Source organism: Bos mutus, chromosome 20, assembly GCF_027580195.1.
Source record: "Bos mutus isolate GX-2022 chromosome 20, NWIPB_WYAK_1.1, whole genome shotgun sequence".
NCBI classification, from domain to species: Eukaryota; Metazoa; Chordata; class Mammalia; order Artiodactyla; family Bovidae; genus Bos; species Bos mutus.
This window is the reverse complement of record NC_091636.1, coordinates 14679877-14698493: the sequence shown is the minus strand read 5'-3', so window position 1 is coordinate 14698493 and position 18617 is coordinate 14679877. Positions and strand designations below refer to the sequence as shown.

Below are 18617 nucleotides of genomic sequence, written 5' to 3'. Positions count from 1 at the left end.
GACAAGCCAAATGTGGCCCTGACAGTCAGCATTCTTGCCCAGCCCTGAACTCTGGCAGCTGGTCATTTTTTCTTGGTGCCATGAAGTACCAGGCTGTGATCCTTTTCTGCTGCCCTCTTTCTGGTGAAGACTGTGACATAGCCACATCACACACATTTGGAAGAGATGAATATAGAACAGTGGTGCAATAAATGCGACGCTGTAAAGTGAACTATGTAGGCGTGTGGACATGTAAACGTGGACTTTGTAAAGTGAACTATGTAGGCGTGTGGACAAAAACGGAAAGGGACCATAGAATAAACATGCATCACCTCTTGAAGTGATGAGATTCTAATTGTGTATGTTGTTACTTTATGATTTGCATGACAAACTTTCTAAAAGGATATCTGTTACAAATCACAGAAGAGAAGGCTTGTAGAAATATATCTACACTCAACCCATGAAGTAAAGGACCAACTTACAAAGAACCTTTGGAATAGGGGATAGAGGTTGTTGGTTATACAGCAAATCCAGGTTTTGTGGGACATGAAGGTTATATAATTTGTTGTTACCTCTTAAGGAAAAACATAAAAACTACAGAGAACCCCATACAAATGAAGATCCCTTGCTTTAACTTTTTTAGCTGTAAGGTAAATCATCCTCAGACAGCTCTGAAGATGGGATTTAGAAGACCAGAGGAGATGGAATGAAGAAAAGCTTCAGCCCTCTGATATGTTAAGTTTTCAGTGTCTCTGTTACCTTTAAGAATTGCAACTTGTATAAGATCTGAGCCTTTGTTTCAGGAAGGGTCTAACTGGATTTAGCAAAATAGCATGGGGTACAAATTCAGTAATGGTTAATTTGGAATCACAATGGGACATTTTTCTTTTTTAGATCAGGGAGTTTTTACTTGGGGGAGGGTTCTGCAGGGGTGGGGGAGCATGGGGGAGGGGTGTTCCTTTTAACTTTACAGAAATAATAGAGTTCAAAGATAATGTTTGTCAAATTGCGAACTTAATTGTCGATGAATCTTAGAAATGAGAAAAACATTTTAAGGGCTCTTGATGCAGAAAACAAGCCACCAAGAGCAACACTAGGGTAAGGCAACATTTATTTACACTTCACTTTGTTCTACAAAGAACTTGTTTCTACTACAATAAAGTAAAATCAACTTTGAAGAATTAACTTGCAACATTTTTTTAGAGACTAAATTAGAAATTTATGACACTCTTTAAGGAAACTATTCAAATAAACTTTTATAATTTTATAGTTCTTTTTTGTAGTTCATTTTATACTTCTTTACTGTAGATGATAAAGCCTAATTCAATGCAGTAGGCCTATTGATTGTCCCAGATTTGGAAATACAATATAGAGACATCCTTCCCAGTGCTGCCAGAATTCTCTTTATGTAACATGACCCTGATTATGTCCCTCTTCTGTAAAAACCTTCAGTCCCCATAGAAAAATGGGCAAGGGCCTTTGTAACAGATGACTCAGAAGAACAACTACAAGTTAACATGAAGAGAAAAAAAGTTCAGGGTCGAAACATTGATCTGTGCTAATGGATAAACCTCAAAAACATGAAACTGAAAAAAGCCAGATGTGAAAGACTACATATTGTATGGTTCCATTTATATGACATGTCTAGTAAGAGCAAATTTATAGGAACAGAAAGCAAATCACAGTTGCCTAAGACTGAGGGTGGGAGCAGGGGTTCTCTAGAAGTGGCTATATGGTGGTGATGGTTTATTCAGTAAGTCATGTCCGACTCTTCAACCCCATGGACTGTGGCCCCACCATGCTCCTCTGTCCGTGGGATTTCCCAGGCAAGAATGCTGGAGTGGGTTGCCATTTCCTTCTCCAGGGGATCTTCCCAATCCAGGGATTGAACCCACATCTCCTGCACTGGCTGGCAAATTCTTTACCACTCAGCCACCAGGGAAGCCCTAAATGGCCATGGGGAGGAGATTTTCTAGGACTATAGAAATGATTTAGAAGAGGACTGTGGTAATAGTTGCACAAATGTATAATTACTAAAATCAGTGAATTGTAAACTTATATTGGTTAAATTTTATGATATGTAAATTATCCCTTGAAGCAGTTTTTTTTTTAAGTTCAACCGTGGTAGTAGAAAAGTAGCTTAAAATATTTTCTATTTATCAAGTACTAATATTATTATTTTATTTTTATTATATCATGACAAAGGTATGGAAATGAACACTCACACACAGTGGTGGGTGTAAAATTAGGTGCAGATTTTCTGAAGGTAATTTGACAATATGCATCTAAGCCTCAAAATGCTGGTACACTTGGACTCCCTTCTGGTTGTATATCCTAATTGGAGGATAAACACAGAGATATTCATCTCTACTATTTGTAATGGGAAAATTAGGAACAACCTAAACATCCAACAATAGAAGATAAATTATGGAATACTATGTATCTATTTTCACGATGCAAATGCACATATGCAATGTGTCAATAAGATGTTTATAAATATAAGTGAAGCGATTACAATTTAATATGTATAGAGTTTAAAACATTTGTGTACATTTTTGGATATCTATATAACAAATATGAATCAGGTACCTCCAAGTGCTAGGACTACTGGGTTTCTTCCTGTTTTGTTTATGTGTGTTTTCTAAAGCTTTTAAATGTATCATGTATTATGAAAAAAAAGGTTTTTTTCCTTAAAAGGATATCTTTTTACTGACTTATCATGACTTTAAGGCTCCCTTTTGATATTAATAACAAAACCCTTTGGACCCTCACATAATAGCAGTTCAGTTTTTAGTATTTTAAAATTTTATTTTTATTTTTTATTGGGCTGCATCAGGTCTTGGTTGCAGCACGTGGGATCTTTGTTGCATTGTGCAAGATCTTTTGTTGTGGCACACAGACTCTCTAGTTGTGGTGCCAGGGCTTAGTTGCTCTGCAGTATGTGGGATCTTAGTTCCCCAACGAGGGATCAAACCCACGTTCCCTGCATTGCAAGGCAGAGTCCCAAGCACTGGACTACCAGGGAAGTCCCTTTAGTGTTTACTGATTAATACAAAAAGCTACTATAACTTCTATACCACTCATATGGCTTTGAATATATTATAGCATCTACAAACAACACTCCCCACTGCCTGCGCGCGCACACACACACACACACACACACACACACTCACACATCTTTTAGACTTATGTAGTCACAATGGCACCCCACTCCAGTACTCTTGCCAGGAAAATCCCATGGATGGAGGAGCCTGGTGGGCTGCAGTCCATGGGGTCGCTAAGAGTCGGCGACTTCACTTTCACTTTTCCCTTTCACGCATTGGAGAAGGAAATGGCAACCCCATCCAGTGTTCTTGCCTGGAGAATCCCAGGGCTGGTGGAGCCTGATGGGTTGCCGTCTATGGGGTCACACAGACGCGACACGACTGAAGCGACTTAGCAGCAGCAGTCTACATTATCAATTTTGAAACAACTCTGTGGCTGCAGGTTAGGAAGGACACCTAGAGAATAAAGTAGAAATGTTGTAGCTTGGTAATGAAGGTCCTTTTTATTACAGTCTTCCTACCTTTCCAACTTTCCACCAGTTCATACAAAACTGCTAATTCTGTCACTGGTCATGCTGTTATTTCATCTGCTTTTGTACATGCCGTGCCTTGGGCCTGACATGCCCTATTTCTTTTGTACACTTCACAAATTTTTATTTTTCAGGGCATTGCTTGGAAATCATCCTTTTTAACTCCCTTCCAAATAGATTAGGTGCCCTCCTTTCTGCGCTTTCCACTTGGCACATGTTTTTTCAATTGGAGTATAGTTGCTTTAGAATGTTGCGTTATAATGAAGTTAGTCAGAAAAATGAATATCATATATTAACACATATATGTGAAATGTAAAAAAATGGTACAGATGAACCTGTCTTCAGGCAGCAGCAGCAACATAGATGTAGACAATGAACGGACGTGTGGACACAGGGCAGGGGTGGGATGAATTGGGAGACTGGGATTGACATATGTGCACTGCCATAAACAGATGGATACTGGGATCCTGTACACATGCTTTTATTGAAGCATTTATCACATTGTATTGTAATTACTAGAGAAGACAATGGCACCCCACTCCAGTACTCTTGCCTGGAAAATCCCATGGACACAGGAGCCTAGTGGGCTGCAGTCCATGGGGTCGCTAAGAGTCGAACACGACTGAGCGACTTCACTTTCACTTTTCACTTTCATGCATTGGAGAAGGGAATGGCAACCCACTCCAGTGTTCTTGCCTGGAGAATCCCAGGGACCGGGGAGCCTGGTGGGCTGCTGTCTATGGGGTCGCACAGAGTTGGACACTACTGAAGCAACTTAGCAGCAGCAGCAGAATTGTAATTACTCACCATGTACATTTCACCATCCAGATAAGGAAGTTCACCTTTGTATCCACTGTTTCTGGCACATTATCTGCAACAGAAGAGAGGCCTGTAATCTCAGTTGAATGAGTGTGCAGAGAAAGACCCAATCTTGCCCTTAAGACAGTTGCAGTCTAGTTAGGGACACATACATGTCTCATATTATTGTTGCTCAGTTGCCAAGCTGTATCCGACTCTTCGCAACCCCATTGACTGTAGCACACCAGGCTTCCCTGTCCCTCACCATCTTCTGGAGTTTGCCTAAGTTCATGTCTATTGCATCGGTGAGGCCATCCAACTGTCTCATCCTCTGCTGCCGCTTCCTCTGCCTTCAACCTTTCCCGGCATCAGGGTTTTTTCCAGTGAGTTGTTTGTTAGCATCAGGCGGCCAAAGTATTGGACCTTCAGCTTCAGCATCAGTCCTTCCAATGAGTATTCAGGGTTGATTTCCTTTAAGATTGACCAGTTTGATCCCTTACTGTCCAAAGGACTCTCAAGAGTCTTCTCCAATACCACAGATCGAAAGAATCAGCTCTTCTGTGCTCTGCCTACTTTATGGTCCAGTTCTCAGAACCACAGGTAACTACCGGAAAAAACATAGCCTTGACTATACTGACCTTTGTCGGCAAAGTAACATCTTTGCTTTTTACACACTGTCTAGGTTTGTCATAGCTTTCCTGCCAAGAAGCAGTTGTCTTCTAATTTCATGGCTGCAGTCACCATCAGCAGTGATTTTAGAGCCCAAGAAAGGAAATCTGTCACTGCTTCCACTTTTCCACTTTCCCCTTCTTTTTGCCATGAAGTGATGGGACCAGATGCCATGGCCTTAGTTTTTTTTAATATTTAGTTTTAAGGTGGCTTTTTCAGTCTCCTCTTTCACCCTTATCAAGAGGTTCTTCAGCTCCTCCTCCCTTTCTGCCATATATATTAGTCCTATAATAGAAGATATGAATGACCACACAGAAGAGACAGTGGTTAATTTTGACTGGGTGATTAGGAACTACTTTCAGAGTAGGGTCCATTTGAATTATTTTGACAAACTGAAGAAGAAAAGAGGAATAAAAGCCTTGAGTCTCTTGTTACACTTTAGAAATTCAGTCTATAGAAAAATGGAGGAAGGCACCATCTTCCCTCCCATGTGCATTCGCTCTTCTCGGCAAAAGGAAGCTGCTGTCTCCTTCCAGCCCCACAACCTCGCCCTCCGGTCCACCCCGAGCCATCTTTGATCCGTCCTCTTGCCTGCCCAATGGCCCACGCAGTGCCCTGAGGCCGCTTCACAGATCTGTAGAAGAGTTTAAACTGTCATTCTGTCCGCGGCCCTTCCACCATTGGTGCCTGTCTCCACTGTTTCCCAATCCCAGTCGGGGAATCAAGATGAAGGCGAGGGACGTGGGTGAAGAAGACAGCGAAAGCGGGCAGAACTCTTCCAAAGGAGATAAAATGCAGATTAGCCTCTGTGATGTGTCTTCTGAAGATTTTTTTAAAAATTTGGCTAACACTAAAAGAGCTCCATGCCAGAGAGCCACGCCGACTTCAGGGTAAAGTAACCAGTTTGAGGAAAGAGCGATTGTCAGACGGGAGGTGGACAGGCTCCATATCCAGAATTAAAGATTCGACGGAGCAACGGAGAGCCCTGAATGACACTATCCATGACCTGTGAGGTCAATTAAATGCCAAAGTATGTGATCGCTCTACAGTAAACGAAAGGTACAGAAATACGCCACAGCAAGAATTTTATGATATCCAACAACAAAATCTGAAATTTTTTGTGTGAGCTTTTGTGTGAGCTCACAGCAGAAAGGAATAAATTAAGAGAAGAAAACAAGCAGCTTTTGGCTAGGCTCAAGAGGAAACAGCCACAGTTTCGCCGTTCTTTTTCTCATAGTGATGACGACTCCGTCCCTGTGTCTCAAAAGAGCGAGTCAGTTATTTCCATCAGGGACCCTCCGCCGGACCTGAGAGGCATGTGGCTGTCAAACTGATAATGCAAACGAACACCAAACAGATGAAATCTAGAGGGAAAAAGAAATAGCCACACAGTTCCGAGTTTCAGGTTCCATTTTACAGTCAGGACGTCTTTGAGGTGCCAGAGAGCCCTCAGGAGAAGATTTCCTCTAACAGCAGTAGACTATCACAATAAGCAGTGGCAGTCCAAAGTCATCTAGTCCTGTTCCTTCAGCATCTACACTTGGCCCTCAAACTGTGTATAGATTTGAAGATAACTCCAGCCTTCCTGATGCCAGGCGTGGCCATCCACAGAGCAAATCCATTTTCACACAGAGGACCTCCCCACAGAGGATCTCCACACCAAAGCGTGGAACTGACATTGATTTCCATTGGAGCCTTTCCAGTATTTCTCCAGGAGAAGAACTACCTACTGAAGTATTATCTGAAACTTCAGACGAAAGTATGATTGATTATCAGTTCAGTTCAGTCCCTCAGTCCTGTCTGACTCTTTGCGACCCCGTGAATTGCAGCACGCCAGGCCTCCCTGTCCATCACCAACTCCCGGAGTTCACCCAGACTCACATCCATCAAGTCAATGATGCCATCCAGCCATCTCATCCTCTGTCGTCCCCTTCTCCTCCTGCCCCCAATCCCTTCCAGCATCAGAGTCTTTTCCAATGAGTCAACTCTTCGCATGAGGTGCCCAAAGTACTGGAGTTTCAGCTTCAGCATCATTCCCTCCAAAGAAATCCCAGGGCTGATCTCCTTCAGAATGGACTGGTTGGATCTCCTTGTAGTCCAAGGGACTCTGAAGAGTCTTCTCCAACACCACAGTTCAAAAGCATCAATTCTTTGGTGCTCAGCCTTCTTCACAGTCCAACTCTCACATCCATACATGACCACAGGAAAAACCATAGCCTTGACTAGACGACCTTTGTTGGCAAAGTAATGTCTCTGCTTTTGAATATGCTGTCTAGGTTGGACATAACTTTCCTTCCAAGGAGTAAGCGTCTTTTAATTTCATGGCTGCAGTCACCATCTGCAGTCATTTTGGAGCCCCCCAAAATAAAGTCAACCACTGTTTCCCCATCTATTTCCCATGAAGTCATGGGACCAGATGCCATGATCTTCGTTTTCTGAATGTTGAGCTTTAAGCCAACTTTTTCACTCTCCACTTTCACTTTCATCAAGAGGCTTTTGAGTTCCTCTTCACTTTCTGCCAAAAGGGTGGTGTCATCTGCATATCTGAGGTTATTGCTATTTCTCCTGGCAATCTTGATTCCAGCTTGTGTTTCTTCCAGTCCAGTGTTTCTCATGATGTACTCTGCATATAAGTTAAATAAGCAGGGTGACAATAGCAAAAGCATATTTTCTCCTTTTACACGGAGAGACGAAAACACCACTTTACATCTATTTCCTTTAGACTATACTTCAAGATCTGATGTGAAAAGACCATCATTTGGTGTTTTTCGTGTTTCAATGAGAGATAGCAGTAGCCAGACACCTTGCAGTGAACAGTCCATAGCAAGGAAGAAGAGTAATGGAGCTACAGGTGCAGCCCATGATGCTGATAAGCCACAAGGTGAGACTCAGGCTTGCACTTCAGGGTCTTCAATAAACAGAAGTCAAGATACAGTTAGGAAAAGAGGGGGAAGTAGCTATCTCTCCATCTCTCTCTTAAGGAGACTGCTTTTCTTTTCCACAAGGACAGTCTTCCTATCAATTCAAACTATTTAACATTTGTATTCAGACTATGTAACTGGTAATTCCTGACTTTGATTCTACTTCCCAGAATATAATATACAGGCAATAAAAAGTTGGGCAAATGACTAAGACTTTGAAACAGGACCTACTGCCAGTTAATTAGATTCAGCTACAAAGAAAGAAACTTAGTTTTCAAAATCCCTCTACTTCTACATAAAAGTATAGAGGTCTATCATCTTTTTGTTGAAATTAAGCTGCTTGAGTCTATGAGTCAGGGTGCGTCATGCTGAGTTGGTTTAGTTGTGTCCTAGTTTTGGTAACACTATGGACTTAGCCTGCCAGGCTCCTCTCTAAAGAGAATCCATGGGATTCTCTGGAAGAATATGGGAGTGGGTTGTCATGCCCTCCTCCTGGGGATCTTCCCATCCATCAAGTCTCTTAGACTCTTGCATTGGCAGGTGAGTTCTTTATTACTAGTGCCACTTGGGAAGCCCTTATGAGTCAATAGTTCAGTTCAGTTCAGTCCCTCAGTCCTGGCTGACTCTTTGTGACCCCAGGAATCACAACACGCCAGGCCTCCCCATCCATCACCAACTCCCGGAGTTCACTCGGACTCACGTCCATCGAGTCAGTGATGCCATCCAGCCATCTCATCCTCTGTCATCCCCTTCTCCTCCTGCCCTCAATCCCTCCCAGCATCAGAGTCCTTTCCAATGAGTCAACTCTTCACATGAGGTGCCCAAAGTACTGGAGTTTCAGCTTCAGCATCATTCCCTCAAAGAAATCCCAGGGCTGATCTCCTTCAGAATGGACTGGTTGGATCTCCTTGCAGTCCAAGGGACTCTCAAGAGTCTTCTCCAACACCACAGTTTAAAAGCATCAATTCTTTGGTGCTCAGCTTTCTTCACAGTCCAATTCTCACATCCATACATGACCACAGGAAAAACCATAGCCTTGACTAGATGGACCTTTGTTGGCAAAGTAATGTCTCTGCTTTTGAATATGCTATCTAGGTTGGTCATAACTTTCCTTCCAAGGAGGAAGTGTCTTTTAATTTCATGGTTGCAGTCACCATCTGCAGTGATTTTGGAGCCCAGAAAAATAAAGTCTGACACTGCTTCCACTGTTTCTCCATCTATTTCCCATGAAGTGATAGGACCGGATGCCATGATCTTCATCTTCTTAATGTTGAGCTTTAAGCCAACTTTTTCACTCTCCACTTTCACTTTCATCAAGAGGCTTTGAGTTCCTCTTCACTTTCTGCCATAAGGGTGGTGTCATCTGCATATCTGAGGTTATTGCTATTTCTCCCGGCAATCTTGATTCCAGCTTGTGTTTCTTCCAGTCCAGTGTTTCTCATGATGTACTCTGCATATAAGTTAAATAAGCAGGGTGACAATATACAGACTTGACGTACTCCTTTTCCTATTTGGAACCAGTCTGTTGTTCCATGTCCAGTTCTAACTGTTACTTCCTGACCTGCATACAGATTTCTCAAGAGGCAGGTCAGGTGGTCTGGTATTCCCATCTCTTGAAGAATTTTCTATTGTGATCCACACAGTCAAAGGCTTTGGCATAGTCAATAAAGCACAAGTAGGTGTTTTTCTGGAACTCTCTTGCTTTTTCCATGATCCAGTGGATGTTGGCAATTTGATCTCTGGTTCCTCTGCCTTTTCTAAAACCAGCTTGAACATCAGGAAGTTCACAGTTCACATATTGCTGAAGCCTGGCTTGGAGAATTTTGAGCATTACTTTACTAGCATGTGAGATGAGTGCAATTGTGCAGTAGTTTGAACATTCTTTGGCATTGCCTTTCTTTGGGATTGGAATGAAAACTGACCTTTTCCAGTCCTGTGGCCACTGCTGAGTTTTCAAATTTGCTGGCATATTGAGTGCAGCACTTTCACAGCATCATCTTTCAGCATTTGAAATAGTTCAACTGGAATTCCATCACCTCCACTAGCTTTGTTCGTAGTGATGCTTTCTAAGGCCCACTTGACTTCACATTCCAGGATGTCTGGCTCTAGGTGAGTGATCACACCATCGTGATTATCTGGGACGTGAAGATCTTTTTTGTACAGTTCTTCTGTGTATTCTTGCCACCTCTTTTTAATATCTTCTGCTTCTGTTAGGTCCATACCATTTCTGTCCTTTATCGAGCCCATCTTTGCATGAAATATTCCCTTGGTATCTCTAATGTTCTTGAAGAGATCTCTAGTCTTTCCCATTCTGTTGTTTTCCTCTATTTCTTTGCAATGATCGCTGAGGAAGGCTTTCTTATCTCTTCTTGCTATTCTTTGGAACTCTGCAATAAGATGCTTAAATCTTTCCTTTGCTCCTTTGCTTTTCACTTCTCTTCTTTTCACAGCTATTTGTAAGGCCTCCCCAGACAGCCATTTTCTTTTTTACATTTCTTTTCCATGGGGATGGTCTTGATCCCTGTCTCCTGTACAATGTCATGACCCTCATTCCATAGTTCATCAGGCACTCTATCTATCAGATCTAGTCCCTTAAATCTATTTCTCACTTCCACTGTATAATCATAAGGAATTTGATTTAGGTCATACCTGAATGGTCTAGTGGTTTTCCCCACTTTCTTCAATTTAAGTCTGAATTTGGCAATAAGGAGTTCATGGTCTGAGCCACAGTCAGCTCCTGGTCTTGTTTTTGTTGAATGTATAGAGCTTCTCCATCTTTGGCTTTAAAGAATATAATCAATCTGATTTTGTTGTTGACCATCTGGTGATGTCCATGTGGAGAGTCTTCTCTTGTGTTGTTGGAAGAGGGTGTTTGCTATGACCAGTGCATTTTCTTGGCAAAACTCTATTATTCTTTGCCCTGCTTCATTCCGTATTCCAAGGCCAAATTTGCCTGTTACTCCAGCTGTTTCTTGACTTCCTACTTTTGCATTCCAGTCCCCTATAATGAAAAGGACATCTTTTTTGAGTGTTAGTTCTAAAAGGTCTTGTAGGTCTTCATAGAACCATTCAACTTCAGCTTCTTCAGCGTTATTGATTGGGGCATAGACTTGGATTACTGTGATACTGAATGGTTTGCCTTGGAAATGAACAGAGATCATTCTGTCATTTTTGAGATTGCATCCAAGTACTGCATTTCGAACTCTTTTGTTGACCATGATGGCTACTCCATTTCTTCTGAGGGATTCCTGCCTGCAGTAGTAGATATAATGGTCATCTGAGTTAAATTCATCCATTCCAGTCCATTTCAGTTCGCGGATTCCTAGAATGTTGACGTTCACTCTTGCCATCTCCTGTTTGACCACTTCCAATTTGCCTTGATTCATGGACCTGACATTCCAGGTTCTTATGCAATATTGCTCTTTACAGCATCAGACCTTGCTTTTATCACCAGTCACATCCACAGCTGGGTATTGTTTTTGCTTTGGCTCCATCCCTTCATTCTTTCTGGAGTTATTTCTCCACTGATCTCCAGTAGCATATTGGGCTCCTACTGACCTGGGGAGTTGTTCTTTCAGTATCGTATCAATTTGCCTTTTCATACTGTTCATGGGGTTCTCAAGGCAAGAATACTGAAGTGGTTTGCCATTCTCTTCTCCAGTGGACCACATTCTGTCAGATCTCTCCACCATGACCCGCCCGTCTTGGGTTGCCCCACGGGCACGTCTTAGTTTCATTGAGTTATACAAGACTGTGGTCTTAGCGTGATTAGATTGACTAGTTTTCTGTGCGTATGGTTTCGGTGTGTCTGCCCTCTGATGCCCTCTTGCAACGCCTACCGTTACTTGGGTTTCTCTTACGTGGGGCGTGGGGTATCTCTTCAGGGCTGCTCCAGCAAAGCACAGCTGCTGCTCCTTACCTTGGACGAGGGGTATCTCCTCACCACTGCCCTTCCTGACCTTGAACGTGGGATAGCTCCTCTAGGCCCTCCTGTGCCCACGCAGCCACTGCTCCTTGGATGTGGGGTTGGTCCTCCCGGCCTTATAAGTCAATAAGAACGCTAAAAAAAAAAAGAAAGAAAGAAAGAAAGAAAGAAAGAAAGCCATGAGAACACCTAAAAGGCGTGGACTGTAAGAGTTCAACCCTGTAATACTTGTGAAATACTTGACAAGGTAACCACAATACTTACACTGAGAAAGATTTTATTTTTCAGAATAAAATAAATATGACTTTACAGATACCATACAGCATGACTTAAATTACAAAAGAGAAGATGTGACACAGACTGTATACTAGTTATTAAAATTTGCTTTTAAAAATCAAAAAGCAAGAGCAGAAGGAAAAACCTCATCAACAAATACCAACTATTTGGCAAGCAAGGGCAACATTTACAAGAGGAGGAGACCTTTTTAAAAAACAAAGCAGTTATGGTTTTATCTGTAACATAAAGCAGCCAGTTGCTTGTCACTGGTTATCACAGTGTGTGTGTATGTGTGCATGTGTATGCACATGCATACGTGTGCAAGTGTGTGCACATGTATACTGAACGGAGGAGGGGAGAACTAGTCAGCAACGCATGTCCCTCTCCTTCCTTCCTTCTGTCCTCCCGCTACCATCCTCCTTACTTTCCCTGGGCCATGGTGGTATTCAACTCCTTTTTTCTTTACAGTTTTTTTTTTTTTTTCCGTGTGTCCCTGGGCGTGTAGAAAAAACAAAGTGATTGAGTGAATTCATGTGCCATAAAACTCACCCTTTAAAATAGAGTACAATACATTAGTTTATATGGTATATTTAAAAACTTGTAAAACCATCACCACAGTTTTAGAATATTTTCATCATCCTTTAAAAAAGCCCATACATAATAGCAGTCACTTTCTACATTCCCCCACCTTTTAGCTTGTGGGGAGACAAAACCAAATAGCATCAATAATCTTTGACTTTTATTCTAAATCATACATTCTAAGTAGCTGAAGGTTGTAGTTATTTAAAACTGTTTTATTAATGTACTTTAGAATTCATATCCAGCTTTTGATGTGTTTCAATCTCTCTGGCAAGTTAAATATCAACTTATTTTATGTTTTTATATCCTGTATTATTACAAAAATATTTAAAATAATATTTACTAAAAACAAAATGGAAAAAGTAAAATTTACTGTATTATGATTTGACTTTTACTGTAAATCATACATTCTAAGTACTTGATTCTAGTTATTTAAAACTTTTATTAATGTTCTTTAGAATTAGTTATTCATATCTAACATTTGATGTGTTTCAATCTCTGGCAAGTTAACTGTCAACTTATTTTATATTTTTATAACCTGCATTATTAGAAAAAAATGTTTAATATTTACTAAAAACTAAATAGAAAATAAGTAAAATTTAACTACTGTATTATGCTGATCAAAACCCAGGTGCTTTTATGTTCTTCATGCTGTTTGCTTTTTTTTTTAAAGTATTTATTTATTTATTATTTGGCTTCCTGGGGTCTTAGGTGCAGCATGTGGGATCTGTTTCCCTGTCCAGAGATTGAACCCAGGACCTCTGCACTGCCAGTGCAGAGTCTTAGCCACAGGGAAGTTCCCAGGGATTTTGTTTGTTTTTTTTGTTTTTTGGGGGGGGTGTTTGTTGTGTGTGTGTGTGTTTTTTTTTGTTTTTAGCAAAATTAGAAAAAAGAAAGGGGAAGGAATTGTGTAAACAAGTGTGGTACTGGGAATGAGTTAACCTTCTGATTGTACTTCCAGAGGACATGCAGTTTACAAAAACCCTTTGCTTGTATTCTATCATATATAGTAAAGAGGAAATGGTAAATTGTAAATAATACAATTATACATCAAGGTAAAGAGAACAGAGTCTGGAAAAGAACCTGACACCATACAAAACTGTATAATGGTCCTGTGAAGATAACAACAGCATTCCTTACTCTTAAAGAACCTTCCTGTCTTTTTGCGTTTGATTTTGTAAATCCTGGGTCAAATAAAAGCTACAATGTTAAATATGAAAAAAAAAAAAAAAGAAAAATGGAAATGACTCACCAGTTACTTCCTGAACTTGCAGCTCTCTAGCTATCCTCAGTCCTAACTAAACATGGTTCCCACTGCCCTAGCTTCCCTTTCCTCTCATCTCATTGTCAAAAATCACTGACAATAGATTTTCTCTTTAGAATGCAGAGTTTACACTCTAATCTGGCAAAGAGTTTGCTTACCTGATGATATGCATGTTTGGGTGGTAAGAAAAAGTGTTATGTGAAGCAGGTTTCTAATCCTGGCTTTGCCATAGTCTCACTCTATAGACTAGCTTTATGACACATTCATACTTCTTGGTCTTCAGTTTCTTCTTTGACAAAATGGAGGTGATTAGAATAATTACGTCTCTTTAACCTAATTAATGTAGTTATTTAGAAGAATATATATAACACTATATAAAAACACCTTACGAAACTGAAATACTGTACAAATGCTCAGTTTCAAGATTATATCATTACATTTCTGAAACCACTTGATGGAATTGGCCAGACTCCTCCTACCGAGGGGCTGTATAACTTAAGGAGAAAAGCATAGCAGAAAGTTGGGGAAAGAATTCTTGTTTTGTTTGTATAGTCAGATGAGTGGTTTTCAAGTGAGTGTGGGTGATAACACATCTGGAAATCATAGAAACACAAAATATTGATGCATTTAATTACATCATACAAATCAGGACTATTTAGTCCTAGTTAGTCCTGACTCTTTTGATGAACTATGATTATGTAACATGTATACAATACAAATAAAAGGGCTTACCAGGTGGCTCAGAGGTAAACAATCTGCCTGCCAATGCAAGAGACACAGAAGATGTGGGTTTGATCCTTGGGTTGGGAAGATCCCCTGGAGAAGGAAATGGCAACCCACTACAGTATTCTTGCCTGGAGAATCCCATGGACAGAGGAGCCTGGCAAGCTACAGTCCATGGGGTCACAAAAAGTCTGATGTAACAGCACCCAACACTCACTCATACAAATAAAAAGTAAAGATGTACTACTCCTCAGTTCTTTTCTTATTCTAAGCCCAAAATAGGGTTACTTGTGCTCTTTACTCACCATGGTAGTCAGGGTTCTCAGAAAAATAGAACCAAGAGGAGACAGACAGATCAGAAGATAACTTAAAGAATTGATTCATGTGACTGTAGAGGCTCGCAATTCAAAATCTGCAGGGTAGTCTGGCAGGCTAGAGACCCAGGAAAGTGTTGAGTGTACAGCTCCAGACTGAAGGCAGTCTGTTGGCAGGATTTCCTCTTCCTTAAGGGATGTGAGTCTTTTTCTTAAGTCCTTCAACTGATTGGATAAGGCCCACCCACCTTGGTTGGGTGGCATTACCAACTCAATGGATGTGAATTTGAGCAAACTCCAGGAGATAATGAAGGACAGGGAAGACTGTCATGCTACAGTCCATGGGATCATAAAGAGTCAGACATGACTTAGTGACTGAACACCACCACCACCTTATGGAGGGTGATCTGCTTTATTCAATCTGTTGATTTAATCTCATCTTAAAAGGATATTCACAGAAACATCCAGCTGTGTTTGACCAAATATCTAACATCACAGCCTAGCCAAAATGACACAAAATTAACAATCAGACTCACCAACTTACAAATCACAGCAGCAGGCTGCAGTTTCCCCATCCCTCCCTTGTCAATTTTCCAGGGATTTCTTACGACTGAATGTCCAAGGGTGATTCTGTGTGTGCCATGGGAAGGGACAGCATGAAATGTGAGAGCAAGTCCAGCACACAGCAGCTCTGAAACACTAAGCAATAAGCTGCCCAACTGGGACAGCTTCCAGGGACAAGCCAGCCCTGGGACCTCCAGTCAGGCCATTGCCCAAGGCCTAGCAGCAAATCATGCTCCTACAGAGCAGTTTTAATTCCTGCCCATTGGACCCAGCACCTCCCAGGCCACATGCTGAGCCCAAAGGTAGTGTCAGGTTAAATTTGGGTGATGACACTCTCTTGAAATACTCGGAGCCTCTCTTCAACTACAGTTAAGACTGTTCTCCTTTTTTTCTCATTCACTGATTGTTCTGTTTCCTTTATTGTTTATTATGCAAAGGCCAAGTCTAAATCACCTCAGACAGCTCTGCTACTCTGAATCTTGATTTGAAATCTTGGTGAAGGTTGTTTCGTTATTTTGTTGTTGTTGTTGTTGATTTTGTTTTCTCTGTAAGACCTTCTCAAGTAGTTCTCTCAGATCCTTTGTTTCTGATGGCTTTTTGCCTAGTACCTGGGGCATGGTTCGTGCTCTATGGTTAAATTAATCAGATTTAGCCTGCAGCAGAAGTTGTTTTAGTTTATCAAGTTAACACAAGGGAATTTTCTGAGGGAAAAAAAAAAAAACCAGCTAAGGTTTAGAAAGGTTTCAGTGGCACTCAACCCTGATCAATTTCACTGGGCTTGAACCTGTACCAGAACAATATTGTAAAGCAATTATCCTCCAATTAGAGAAAAAAAAAAAAACTGTACCAAGAGCAGCCAAACCACCTTCCCCATCCCTCCTCTACTGTTTGGTAACTGCCTATTGTTATTCTCTAACTCCTTATTACCAAATTCAGACTTAAATTGAAGAAAGTAGGGAAAACCACTAGACCATTCAGGTATGACCTAAATCAAATCCCTTATGATTATACAGTGGAAGTGAGAAATAGCTTTAAGAGCCCAGATCTGATAGACAGAGTGCCTGATGAACTATGGATGGAGGTTCATGACATTGTACAGAGGACAGGGATCAAGACCATCCCCATGGAAAAGAAATGCAAAAAAGCAGAACAGCTGTCTGGGGAGGCCTTACAAATAGCTGTGAAAAGAAGAAAAGTGAAAAGCAAAGGAGAAAAAGAAAGATATAAGCATCTGAATGCAGAGTTCCAAAGAACAGAAAGAAGAGATAAGAAAGCCTTCCTCAGAGATCATTGCAAAGAAATAGAGGAAAACAACAGAATGGGAAAGACTAGGGATCTCTTCAAGAAAATTAGATATACCAAGGGAATATTTCATGCAAAGATGGGCCTGATAAAGGACAGAGATGGTATGGACCTAACAGAAGCAGAAGATATTAAAAAGAGGTGGCAAGAATACACAGAAGAACTGTACAAAAAAGATCTTCATGTCCCAGATAATCACGATGGTGTGATCACTGACCTAGAGCCAGACATCCTGGAATGTGAAGTCAAGTGGGCCTTAGAAAGCATCACTACGAACAAAGCTAGTGGAGGTGATGGAATTCCAGTTGAGCTATTTCAAATGCTGAAAGATGATGCTGTGAAAGTGCTGCACTCAATATGCCAGCAAATTTGAAAACTCAGCAGTGGCCACAGGACTGGAAAAGGTCAGTTTTCATTCCAATCCCAAAGAAAGGCAATGCCAAAGAATGTTCAAACTACTGCACAATTGCACTCATCTCACATGCTAGTAAAGTAATGCTCAAAATTCTCCAAGCCAGGCTTCAGCAATATGTGAACCGTGAACTTCCTGATGTTCAAGCTGGTTTTAGAAAAGGCAGAGGAACCAGAGATCAAATTGCCAACATCCGCTGGATCATGGAAAAAGCAAGAGAGTTCCAGAAAAACATCTACTTCTGCTTTATTGACTATGCCAAAGTCTTTGATTGTGTGGATCACAATAAACTGTGGAAAATTCTGAAAGAGATGGAAATACCAGACCACCTGACCTGCCTCTTGAGAAATCTGTATGCAGGTCAGGAAGCAACAGTTAGAATTGGACGTGAAACAACAGACTGGTTCCAAGTAGGAAAAGGAGTACGTCAAGGCTGTATATTGTCACCCTGCTTATTTAACTTATATGCAGAGTACATCATGAGAAACGCTGGACTGGAAGAAACACAAGCTGGAATCAAGATTGCCGGGAGAAATAGCAATAACCTCAGATATGCAGATGACACCACCCGTATGGCAGAAAGTGAAAAGGAACTCAAAAGCCTCTTGATGAAAGTGAAAGTGGAGAGTGAAAAAGTTGGCTTAAAGCTCAACATTCAGAAAACGAAGATCATGGCATCTGGTCCCATCACTTCATGGGAAATAGATGGGGAAACAGTGGAAGCAGTGTCAGACTTTATTTTGGGGGGCTCCAAAATCACTGCAGATGGTGACTGCAGTCATAAAATTAAAAGACATTTACTCCTTGGAAGGAATGTTATGTCCAACCTAGATAGCATATTCAAAAGCAGACATTACTTTGCCAACAAAGGTCCATCTAGTCAAGGCTATGGTTTTTCCTGTGGTCATGCATGGATGTGAGAGTTGGACTGTGAAGAAGGCTGAGCACCAAAGAATTGAATCTTTTGAACTGTGGTGTTGGAGAAGACTCTTGAGTCCCTTGGACCGCAAGGAGATCCAACCAGTCCATTCTGAAGGAGATCAGCCCTGGGATTTCTTTGGAAGGAATGATGCTAAAGCTGAAACTCCAGTACTTTGGCCACCTCATGCGAAGAGTTGACTCACTGGAAAAGACTCTGAAGCTGGGAGGGATTGGGGGCAGGAGGAGAAGGGGACGACAGAGGATGAGATGGCTGGATGGCATCACTGACTTGATGGACGTGAGTCTCAGTGAACTCTGGGAGTTGGTGATGGACAGGGAGGCCTGGTGTGCTGCGATTAATGGGGTCGCAAAGAGTCGGACACGACTGAGCGACTG

At 41.3% G+C, this 18617-nt stretch overlaps 1 long non-coding RNA gene across 1 annotated transcript in view; it reads right to left on the bottom strand.

Annotated features, from left to right (window-relative positions):
* The window catches only part of LOC138984183 (uncharacterized), a 52374-nt gene continuing 33757 nt past the window's right edge, over positions 1-18617 (bottom strand). The window contains exons 2-3 of the long non-coding RNA XR_011461444.1: positions 4361-4424; positions 1-3479 (exon numbers count right to left, since the gene is read on the bottom strand). This is a non-coding gene — a long non-coding RNA (uncharacterized lncRNA). The remainder of the gene's footprint in view (positions 3480-4360; positions 4425-18617) is intronic.